General features: G+C 36.0%; 1 protein-coding gene across 1 annotated transcript in view; it reads left to right on the forward strand.

Annotated features, from left to right (window-relative positions):
• The first annotated feature begins 5,259 nt into the window (after nucleotides 1-5,259).
• The window catches only part of LOC132158877 (synaptic vesicle glycoprotein 2A-like), a 33,548-nt gene continuing 26,026 nt past the window's right edge, over nucleotides 5,260-12,781 (forward strand). The window contains exon 1 of the mRNA XM_059568489.1: nucleotides 5,260-5,412. The gene's annotated coding sequence lies outside the window, so the exon portion shown is untranslated. The remainder of the gene's footprint in view (nucleotides 5,413-12,781) is intronic.

Raw genomic sequence — 12,781 nt, forward strand, 5'->3', positions numbered from 1 at the left:
TTATGGAAATAGTTTTAAAAATCTGTATTCAGATTGAAAGCATTTTTTCAATGTTGCCTATTTATTTCACCGTTAGAATCACTACTAGGCTCTGTATTATTATTCTGTTAAGTATCCAGCAGTTGTTGTCTATTCCAGTTTTATACCTATTCTACTTAGACCTTAAGAAACTAGTACTTTCTGTCCAGTTACTATAAACTATTCTTGTACTTAGTACTACATATTGATCTAGTTATTTAATATTTATTACTAGTGTGCATTCTAATTGTAATAACATATCTATCTATCAGTCTCTCTCTCTCTTTCTCTCTCTAGACGATATATAACTAATAAGTCAATATAAATAATTTATAATTATGTGTGTTTATAAAATGTATAGCTTAGCTTTTTAAGTTGATATATTTCTATAATGTAAATGCCAGAGCTGTTGCTTGTACTTTTTTAAAAAGTTCTTTTTTTTTTCAGAGGTTTCAATGAAAAATCTAATATTTCTCATCAAAAACAGATCACACTGAAAATATGGCATTCAATTTCTAATCGTAAATTAGAGACCAGATTATTATTATTTAAGATATGATATTTGTCATCAGTTAGGAACCTAGGTGTGCTATTTGATCGCAATCTTTCCTTAGAAAGCCAAGTTTCTAGCATTTGTAAAACTGCATTTTTCCATCTCAAAAATATATCTAAATTACGGCCTATGCTCTCAATGTCAAATGCAGAAATGTTAATCCATGCATTTATGACCTCAAGGTTAGATTATTGTAATGCTTTATTGGGTGGTTGTTCTGCACGCTTAGTAAACAAACTACAGCTAGTCCAAAATGCAGCAGCAAGAGTTCTTACTAGAACCAGGAAGTATGAACATATTAGCCCAGTCCTGTCAACACTGCACTGGCTCCCTATCAAACATCGTATAGATTTTAAAATCTTGCTTATTACTTATAAAGCCCTGAATGGTTTAGCACCTCAGTATTTGAATGAGCTCCTTTTACATTATAATCCTCTACGTCGGCTACGTTCTCAAAACTCAGGCAATTTGATAATACCTAGAATATCAAAATCAACTGCGGGTGGCAGATCCTTTTCCTATTTGGCGCCAAAACTCTGGAATAACCTACCTAACATTGTTCGGGAGGCAGACACACTCTTGCAGTTTAAATCTAGATTAAAGACCCATCTCTTTAACCAGGCTTACAAATAACATCCTAATATGCTTTTAATATCCAAATCCGTTAAAGGATTTTTAGGCTGCATTAATTAGGTAAACCGGAACCGGAAACACTTCCCATAACACCCTATGTACTTGCTACATCATTAGAAGAATGGCATCTACGCTAATATTTGTCTGTTTCTCTCTTATTCCGAGGTCGCCATAGCCACCAGATCCAGTCTGTGTCCAGATCAGAGGGTCACTGCAGTCACCCGGATCCAGTACGTATCCAGACCAGATGCTGGATCAGCACCTAGAAAGGACCTCTATTGCCCTGAAAGACAGCGGAGACCAGGACAACTAGAGCCCCAGATACAGATCCCCTGTAAAGACCTTGTCTCAGAGGACCACCAGGACACGACCACAGGAATCAGATGATTCTTCTGCACAATCTGACTTTGCTGCAGCCTGGAATTGAACTACTGGTTTCGTCTGGTCAGGGGAGAACTGGCCCCCCAACTGAGCCTGGTTTCTGCCAAGGTTTTTTTCTCCACTCTGTCACCGATGGAGTTTCGGTTCCTTGCCGCTGTCGCCTTTGGCTTGCTTAGTTGGGGTCACTTCATCTACAGCGATATCGTTGACTTGATTGCAAATAAATGCACAGACACTATTTAACTGAACAGAGATGACATCACTGAATTCAATGATGAACTGCCTTTAACTATCATTTTGCATTATTGACACTGTTTTCCTAATGAATGTTGTTCAGTTGCTTTGACGCAATGTATTTTGTTTAAAGCGCTATATAAATAAAGGTGACTTGACTTGACATTCACACACTCTCTAGACTCATTCTGTGTCTTTTTATGTCTATTTTACTTTATAAAGCTTATATAAGTAAATATAACTAATTTATAATTATATGTGTGTGTATACAGTATATTTAAGTACTGTACACACACACACACACACACACACACACACACACACACACATACACACATGTATATGCAATAACACATGCACTGCAATATTTATTAACAATTAACATAAACAATTAACAATTAATTGCCTTTCTGTGCAGTCAATCAGCTCTGAAATGGCCTGTCTGTTTCCTAATAGGTGTTCACTTAGACATAGTGCTGTATTTTTAGGCTGTATTTTGTTGATCAGTAGACTGATCTAAACTGGGATAATCATATTAAGGATGTTTCGTACCAACATGCCTCACAACAGCTGGAACCAAAGAAACTGGAGATTTCAAAGAGATTTTACTACATTTTAGTCCATGCATTTTGCTAAATAATAATGTATATATTAGCAGAGGATGTCTTTGGAACAGAAAAAATCTAGCTTGCTTTAATGTCAAGTGCAGCATGGCACTTTTTAGGGCACTTAACAATAGTTAGTACATCTTATTTCTTTAGAAGCGGCAGCACTAATGAAGCCCAGAGCACAAATTAAGATGACTCAGAAGCATCTGCTGGAGCTGGAGGTTTTCTGTTTTATTAGGTGCCGTCTCATGAGGCAGAGAGGTGTAATTTAGCATTAATGAAGTAATCCATTGTTGTGACATGGTTTGGGGGAATTAAGTAGAGCTAATAATTTTGTTGTTCTCTTCTAATGGTGTATTACAGCTTGATGATGATTACCCTGTAAGGAGGTAGCAGTTTTCCTAACATTTCCATAAGACGGCATCATATAAAACACAATGTTCTTGATTAAATTGTTTACTTGCTCACAAACTTTTAGGCACTTCTAAAGAACTGCAACATAACCAAGTGCTTTGCATACTGTAAAAGTCATCATGAAATGCAGTTTCTAAACCATTTTTTAATTTGAAATAATGTGCACCGTTAGGTCTGGCTTGTTTTTTTCTAAAAAAATGTATGTTAAAGATTTTAGTAGATTTGAGCAAACAATAGTCTATATGAATTAACAGGAAACACAGATGGCTGAAAAGTATTACAATTAATCCTACTGTATCATATTGGACATGCAAATTTCTAAGCCCTCTGAATTATAAACATGATCAAAACTTTGCTGAAAAACCTGTTGAGCATTCTGTACAAGACCTTTTAGTATATATTGTAAAAATGTCCCACTTCAGGTCATCATTAATGTGTATTTTTGCTGTAAAATCTTAACTGATTTCTGTGATGTTAACATAAAAAATAACTTTTGTATTGTTAGTAATATTTCAAGATTCAAAAAGCAACTTTACTTGAATATCCTTACATCATTTTCAGAAAGATCAATAATTGTTTTGCATTTTGCAAATATAGATTTTGGTGTTGAGGTACTGTGGTGTATTAGCTTCTTCAGAGACCTGTCCATCAATAGATGCTTCTGTTGTAAGCAGGAGAATGGTGACTTGCAGCCTTATTTGAAAACCAGTCACATCGTCATACTGCCTGTTGCTAAGCACTGCATTAGTCCATTATGTCCAATAATACTGGCACTTCTGGATCTCTGTCTGACAGGCACAGGTTTTGCAGTGCAGGTTTCATTGCAATTCCACAAGAGACAAAATAAGAAATATCCCAAAATGATGTGGAAGCAGATTTTTCCAGTTTTGTGATGCTCATGTTCTATCTTTGAACACAACAGCTTTTATAAATGATGTCGGAATCAGCATCATAACCAAAGCACCTAATCATGGCAATTAGGAAACTGCTGGCAATTAAATATATATATATGGCAGAACATTATTTGTTAGCATTTGAATAGTATTGTTACTGTTACTTTGTGTCTTATATCATACTGCTATTCCATTGGAAGTGCTAGGAATAAAAACAAAAATTGATATCTGACTGATTCGTTATTGCAAAACAGTGTCAGTGTAGACAAATTACAGCCTTTATTTAAGAGGTTATTGGCATAAATATTGGCTTATTTTTATTCAAGAGAAAATGATTCTGTTTTGATAGTTCACTATCACATGGGTTTTCAGACTGGTGTCAGGGAAAAAGTTTACAGGAAAACAGTGTAAAAACATAATTAAACTATAAATATATTCATTTGATTTAAATCAGTCAATCAATCAGTAAAACATGCAGGCTACTGTACATCAAGGAGAGAAAAAAATTTAATGTTACATCATAGAAACATTTTTTTTCACGTAGGCCTATATTTGTTAATTTTTCTCAGTATAAATTGCGTCTTTATAGGCTATAGCTACGTGAGAATACATCACCTGGATGCACAGGGATCATAATAATCATATTTGGGGGTCTGTGGAATCTAAACGTTTGAAAACCTTGTCCTTTCTTTCCTCTAGCAGACAGTTATTAATTGACAGTGTTTTAACCTTTGATAAAGACAGCAGGCTGCGTCAAATGTACATTAATAACAGTCGATGGAGAGAGACAGGAAAGCGCATCATGGTTCCGTGCTTTTGGCCAATTATGTGCACGAGATACAGCACGTGTGCAATCATGCACAGACCATTTAAAACTGACTGCATGATTTAAAAGGATTATACGTTAACCACACAATATGACATTAAATTATAAAGAAACGCGACTATTGCCGCAATTAATTTTTCGAGGAAAACACGCATGTTTCCGTGAAACCTTTTGTAGGCAGTCTAGATTAAACATATTTATTACGTTTGATCACAATGAAAACGCGTTTCACTTATAGCTTTGGTGATGCTGATAGCCTATTCATTTAGGGTCACTTGCACATTTGAGAACGGTGCGCTCGAGATGAGGGATACGAGTTAGCTAATCCTACTATGGCCACGGCTTGGTTTATGAATATTAATTGCGTAACATCACGTTAGGTCAGTAAACCTAAACGATTGGCTGAAAGGCAGACGTTCGTAAAGAGTGCAGGTCAGCTGACGAACGAAGGAATTCTACTTGTCTCATGAATATTAATGACGCAGCGTGACGTTCGCCCCACTGTTTGGCTGAAGAACAGAAGTTTGTGATTCTGTTGGCCTATCAGCGAATTCTAGTACGGAGAAGGCTTGGCTAGGAATACTAGCTAGATTACGTAACTGGACGCTCTAGGAAGGTTACCATGCAACGTCAGCGTGCCGATTAATATTAATAAGTCAAGCGTTCGCCATAGTAGGAATAGTTCATTGTGCCTGTGTGGCAGGGTTGCGCCCCGTTACACGTCACACGCGCTGTCGGCTACAGGGATGAAGATACAGGCAATGTCACACAGCCCTCCTCATCATCACGACTAAAAATTCACCGTATCATAGATACACAGCATTTGGGGAAAATAATAACCGTTTTGCTCTGGTAAGTGACCTTGCTAATTAATGAGTGTTTTTGGAGCTAATTTATAATGAGCGTGCACATAGATTAAAGGCGCTCGTAAACGTTTTAAATATACCACATTTATGTTTGAGTGAGTGTTTTAATGTTAAATGCTAAATTTTATGATTTTATATTTGAGGTATCAGATTCATTCATTTGGTAAATAGTATGTGCTCATCAAAGATAGATGCAAACGTGGTCTTCATCAACAGTCTTTATAATTATAGCGTCCAACGAAAATGAAATAAAATCTGTTTTTGAGGCAACCTTTTGTCATTTTACACGGCTTATGCATCATCTCAAGACATAAAAAAAAAAATTTGGGCAAGCAGATTTTTTTATTTTATTTTATTTTTTCGTTGAAACGCGCTGTATTTTGCACCCAGAACGTTGTAGACTATTATGACTTATTTCTTGTATGTATATCAATCTTTATTTACCATGGGTTAAAGCATAGATTAAAAGAGTAATTGATAAAAGCCATATTCCCATAGAGACATACGGCACCTTAAGCCTCGCCCCTTCACCTAATATATCCATCAGAATAAGACTTGATTGGGCTTTCCATTTTCTTCACTGGATGATTTGGACTGGTATCGGGTTTCATATTTGCGAGGAATTGATCAACCAAGAGAAATATAAATTAAAATGATATTTGTACCGCGTTATATATTGAAGCATCAAAATGACCTTGCAGCAGACATGAAGAATGGAAACCTGCTCCATGTGTGCGTGTGTGGATCTCCTCGATGTTTTATTCCATTGCTGACTGCATTCAGTCTCGTCACGACAGCAAGTGTCACTTGGTTTGACTGAATTCACAGTGATGTGCATCTATGTGTTCTACATGTGTCTGTATCACTGCTGCTTTGAAAGTGAAATAGCATTTTTGAGCTGGAAATTACCAACCATTACTGTTGAGTGCATGCAAAAGGTGATAACTGTGCTCTTTATCAGTTCTTATATAAGAGTAGATTGTGTAGAGCTAGATATTTGGCAGTTTTGATGGAATATGCAAGGCTTTATGTTGTTCGTATAGCCTACTGTTAATATGCAGAGATTTCCGATGGTATAACATTGATGATAATAGCCTGTATGTAGACCTTAATGTTGGTAGTATTGCTATATCTATTCATATCTTGATTGATATTAGAGTTTTGTATCTGATTGTATTGTTAGTATGTAGAGATTCATGAAAGTATGTAAAGCTGTACATCTGATAGTAGGATGCAGCTTTATGTTGGTAGAGTTGAAAGAGAGAAATTAAATAATGTGATATGCAAATGTCTGAAAGTTTGATCAGGTCCTTGGTAGGATGAGTGACTATGTTTGCATACTTCTGGACCCTGTCTAGGACTGTTTCTCCTAATATGAATTGATTTGCAGGCTGTTTGTGGTACACAGCTTCTGGGGTCTCTGTCAGTGGTGGTGCTGCTCAGGATTGCAGTTGTTCCTCAATCATTGTGTGCTCTGTGCGCTGCAGTGCTCTTTTCAGAGTAACCTCAAGAGGAATCCTCAGAGGATTGATGTGGCAAAGGAGGAAGAGAGAGAACAGGGTTTAACAGCAGGAGTGTTTATCATTGATCTGTGCAGGTGCTGATGTCTTATCTGACTGGGCCGCCGTTCATAACTCACTCATTCAGAGATCTGGAATATATGATTATCACTTGGGTTTGGTGCAGTACATTTCCATGCCACATTTGGATACATTTTTTTTTAAATATAAACTTAAATATTTAGTACAATATTGCAATTTAGCAATTCAAGGAATAGTTTTCCCCAAAATTAGAATTTACTGGAAATGTCTTCACCCTCAGACCATCCAAGATGTAGTTTGTTTCTTCTTTTTGAGTGAATATGTGCCGTCAGTCCAAACAGCTGATAAAAACATCACAATGATCCACACTCCAGTCCACCAAATAACATCATGTTTAAGAAACATTAAGGGGTGTTCATTTTTAAACTTTCACTTCTGGCCAAAAGTCCATAATTTACAATAATACTCCATCCACTGTCCTTTCACTTCAAAATCGGCATACTTGATTATAACTGTTTTGGCTTGTAAACAGTGCATGTTTATCTCCTGATTCAGACAAGGCAACTTTTTCAGTATGCAATATTATGAATAATGGACTTCAATTTTAGTTTGGAAGCAACGCTTTGAAAAAAGTCAATTTCTCCAAATTTCTCTGTCAAATCATTTTACAGGTGCCCCCCCCCCCTTTCCCTTTCTCTAATTAAAATATTTAAAATAAAATGTTTTCTTGGGATTATTCCTTGCTATAATTGGTGATTAGTTATCCTGTGTCTTTGAATACCCACTCTCCATCTGTTAGTCTTTTGTGAAATCACTTGAATAAAAGTTCAAAAGAAACTTGCATAACAGCAATGATTCAGGTCAAAGCCTGAGTAAATGTTCAGAGTGAAATCAAAGGCATGCAGATTTTGTTGAAGGCAGCCAAATTGAAGCAGAATCTCAGAAGAGGTGTCTTTACACACCAAGGTAGAGCTATATATAAAAATGATTCCTATTTGCTTGTGTTTGAACAAAAACCTGTGCATTACTCTCCCAGCATGTGTTAAAAGCCAAAAACCTCTTTGAAGTGTAACAAATAACAGTGACATCACATTCCTCTATAGATGTGTGATTTACTTCGATTTTTTTTAAGGTTACATCCAAATGTCCTCAGTTTCACAGTAATGCACAGGTGAGAAGTTTAACTGCAGTATGCTTAGGTTTATACTGCATGAGTCCGCATATATCTGAATCATATGCTAATCTCTCACCCATTCATCCGTGCGGGAAAATATGAGCACTTATAGAGGGACCTCTCATTTCCTCTGGACTTATATACACCACACATAGTATGTGCCATGACTGTTCTTTTGTCATTTAAACCGGTTGAGTTGCGCATCCCACAATTATGTAAGTCAGAGTCAGAATTTAAAGCCATTTGCAACCCATTTCTGAGTGAAACTGGATACTTATCAAGAAGTAATGGAGTGAAGCTTGGTTTTATCAGCCTAGAATTGAGTGAATTGTGTAAAGTGGATATATCTAGATCGAAAGATGTTTTGGCTCTCTGTTATCATTGTGACATCAGCGGAAAAAGGAAATTTGTTACAGAGAAAGAAGACATTCTTACGTTTGGATGACATTCAGTGTTTTTTTTCCCCCTCTGGAACAAACACACACACAAAAAAAATTCTGGTGTTGTGATCAGTGATCAATGTTTTCTTTTTCTTTTTCTTTCCAGATACTATATTTTATAATATGAAAATGAAATGATGAATCATGAAATGTTTCATTTCTGTAGAATAATGTGTGCTAATGAATCATGCACAGTCAGATCAGGAACATATTAAGAAAAATTAAATTATTTAAACATATTAACATATTAATTAACATATTAACATATTAATAAAAAATTTAAAGGTCAGTTTAAATTTCTTGATTATCATCTTTGCAGAATATATATTTCACATTTCTGTGTTAATTCACATTTGCACTATAGCAACAATATGATAGAATAGAAGTGTTTCCTGTTTTTAGTGAAACATTGCATTGACAACACCCGTCTAAATGCGGCTCAGTGTTTGCGCTGGAATATTTTGGGCTAAAATGGAGGCAGGGCAGAGGATGCTGGTGGTGCTGATGTAGCAGAGGGCAGGAGTGACTGTGGCCATGGTGACAGCAGCACACACTGAGAGATTTGTTCCAGGGCTAACGTGACTCACAGCGGCTCTGTCCTGAGACCGCTGTCGAGACGCTTCTAACCATTCACTAATGTCCTCTTCTCCTCCCTCTATTCCTCCGCACTCATTCCCAGATCCATTAACTCCAGGCTTCTGCTGTCACTCTCGCTCGTTGATATACACCAGATACGTTGAGCTTTGGCCTTGTTTGCAATACTTTTCGTCCTTAAGCGTAAAGATAGTGCTTAACTGATTACTTTTAGGTGAGATTAGACTTAAAACAAATAAAGAGATGACGTACAAAAGATGAAGAAAAAATGGTTAAAGAGCCTAGGGCATTCTTTCCTTAAATTATAAAGCTAAACATTAAATAATATATTAAATAATGTAATGTTACAGTGTTATAATACAATCATTTTTCAATTACAATCACCAGAAATTAAAGGTACGAATGCAATTTTAATAATATCATTTAATAATATAATTATTAATTAAAACAGTTATTTAGACATTATAAAAATATTTTAATTCAATTTCTGTTTAATGTTGTTTTTATGTTAAGTTTCTTATGCTCACCTGCGTCTTTTATTAAATCAAAATTACAGTAAAATAATAATATTGAGAGAAATGTATAATACGTGTTTTCTTGTAAATATTGTAAAATGTAATTTATTCTTGTGATGGCAAAGCTATATTTTCAGCAGCCATTATTCTAGTCATATTACAACCCGAATTCCGGAAAAGTTGGGACGTTTTTTAAATTTTAATAAAATGAAAACTAAAGGAATTTCAAATCACATGAGCCAATATTTTATTCACAATAGAACATAGATAACGTAGCAAATGTTTAAACTGAGAAATTTTACACTTTTATCCACTTAATTAGCTCATTTAAAATTTTATGCCTGCTACAGGTCTCAAAAAAGTTGGCACGGGGGCAACAAATGGCTAAAAAAGCAAGCAGTTTTGAAAAGATTCAGCTGGGAGAACATCTAGTGATTAATTAAGTTAATTGATATCAGGTCTGTAACATGATTAGCTATAAAAGCTTTGTCTTAGAGAAGCAGAGTCTCTCAGAAGTAAAGATGGGCAGAGGCTCTCCAATCTGTGAAAGACTGCGTAAAAAAATTGTGGAAAACTTTAAAAACAATGTTCCTCAACGTCAAATTGCAAAGGCTTTGCAAATCTCATCATCTACAGTGCATAACATCATCAAAAGATTCAGAAAAACTGGAGAAATCTCTGTGCGTAAGGGACAAGGCCGGAGACCTTTATTGGATACCCGTGGTCTTCGGGCTCTCAGACGACACTGCATCACTCATCGGCATGATTGTGTCAATGACATTACTAAATGGGCCCAGGAATACTTTCAGAAACCACTGTCGGTAAACACAATCCGCCGTGCCATCAGCAGATGCCAACTAAAGCTCTATCATGCAAAAAGGAAGCCATATGTGAACATGGTCCAGAAGCGCCATCGTGTCCTGTGGGCCAAGGCTCATTTAAAATGGACTATTTCAAAGTGGAATAGTGTTTAATGGTCAGACGAGTCCAAATTTGACATTCTTGTTGGAAATCACGGACGCCGTGTCCTCCGGGCTAAAGAGGAGGGAGACCTTCCAGCATGTTATCAGCGTTCAGTTCAAAAGCCAGCATCTCTGATGGTATGGGGGTGCATAAGTGCATACGGTATGGGTAGCTTGCATGTTTTGGAAGGCTCTGTGAATGCTGAAAGGTATATAAAGGTTTTAGAGCAACATATGCTTCCCTCCAAACAACGTCTATTTCAGGGAAGGCCTTGTTTATTTCAGCAGGACAATGCAAATCCACATACTGCAGCTATAACAACAGCATGGCTTCGTCGTAGAAGAGTCCGGGTGCTAACCTGGCCTGCCTGCAGTCCAGATCTTTCCCCTATAGAGAACATTTGGTGCATCATTAAATGAAAAATACGTCAAAGACGACCACGAACTCTTCAGCAGCTGGAAATCTATATAAGGCAAGAATGGGACCAAATTCCAACAGCAAAACTCCAGCAACTCATAGCCTCAATGCCCAGACGTCTTCAAACTGTTTTGAAAAGAAAAGGAGATGCTACACCATGGTAAACATGCCCCGTCCCAACTATTTTGAGACCTGTAGCAGAAATCAAAATTGAAATGAGCTCATTTTGTGAATAAAATTGTAAACTTTCTCAGTTTAAACATTTGCTATGTTATCTATGTTCTATTGTGAATAAAATATTGGCTCATGTGATTTGAAAGTCTTTTAGTTTTCATTTTATTAAAATTTAAAAAACGTCCCAACTTTTCCGGAATTCGGGTTGTATCTTTCAGAAATCATTCTGATATACTGATTTGCTGCTCAATCATTTTTCTATTGAAAAGAAAGTTTAAAAGAGCAAGAGTTATTTCAAATAGAAATCCTTTGTAAGAGTAAAAATGTAATGCATCCTAAATCGAACAAAAGTCTTACAGACCCCAGGCTTTTGAATGGTAGTGGAAATTAAAATGATTAATTATCACGAGATCCTTACAAGTGGTCCTAAATTACAGCTGAAATGTGTCATTTCTTAGCCATTACAAGCTAATTAAATTTTGCAAGAATATTGCTTGATTCCAAACACTCCCTCTAACAAACAGATATATCCTCCTCAAACTTACACCATTGGCTAATTTATGCCCTGAACACGTTTACTGAACAACAGGTTTGGTTGAGATTCACCTATAGATAAATTCACTTGTTTTTTTCAGGCTTACTGCTTCATTACATTCTAGTTGCTGTTATGCCGTGGATGTTAGTATATTCATGTTTGTCCTGTGGAAAGCCCCTGGGCTGTTTCACCATACACTTATTCCATCTGTTTGGTGAACAATCGATAGCTTTATTTCAAATTTTGTTCAGATAATCATTTACAATGTGCAAAATTGCTCGGTAGTACGTGTATTGTTCCTGAAGGGCACACTGTTAAGGCTGAAATTGCTTTTCAAATTATTTAAATGAATAATTAATTATCACATTAAGTGTATTAATAGGGTTATTATATGGGATGACATAGGATTTATAATGCCTTGTATGTAAATTACAGACTTAAAATGAATAATAACAAGTATTGGTTAACAGCAGTGGTACTGTAGGAAATAGGAATAGGAATGTATGCATTAATTTGAAAGTTTGAAATTAGTTTTGAGTGCTTCTTCTCTTCTTAAATCTTTATGTATGTAATTGTTTGCCTCGCTTTTATCAAATAAGGACACAAATAATCTTCCTTGGATCCAAACATGTGTGACTTTTATTTTTCTGTGAAAGTTTTTTTGTGTCTAATATTATGTACACCCCAATGTTGTGACTGTTGAGCTTTTTAAAGACCATTTACGGATTTTTTCCACCACAAATGTAGATGAGGTAGTTTGTTCATCAGAACAGACTTGGAGAAATTTAGCATTACATCACTTGTTCACCAATGGATCCTCTGCAGTGAATGGGTGCCGTCAGAATGAGAGTCCAAACAGCTGATAAAAACATCACAATAGTCACAATAAATTCATGTCTTTTGAACCAAAAAGCTGCATGTTTGTAAGAAACAAATCCATCTTTCGGGTTTTTGAACTTTAAACTATTTATTTTGGCCAAATACGAGTCCATATCCATTATG

Source organism: Carassius carassius, chromosome 15, assembly GCF_963082965.1.
Source record: "Carassius carassius chromosome 15, fCarCar2.1, whole genome shotgun sequence".
In the NCBI taxonomy this organism is placed as follows: Eukaryota; Metazoa; Chordata; class Actinopteri; order Cypriniformes; family Cyprinidae; genus Carassius; species Carassius carassius.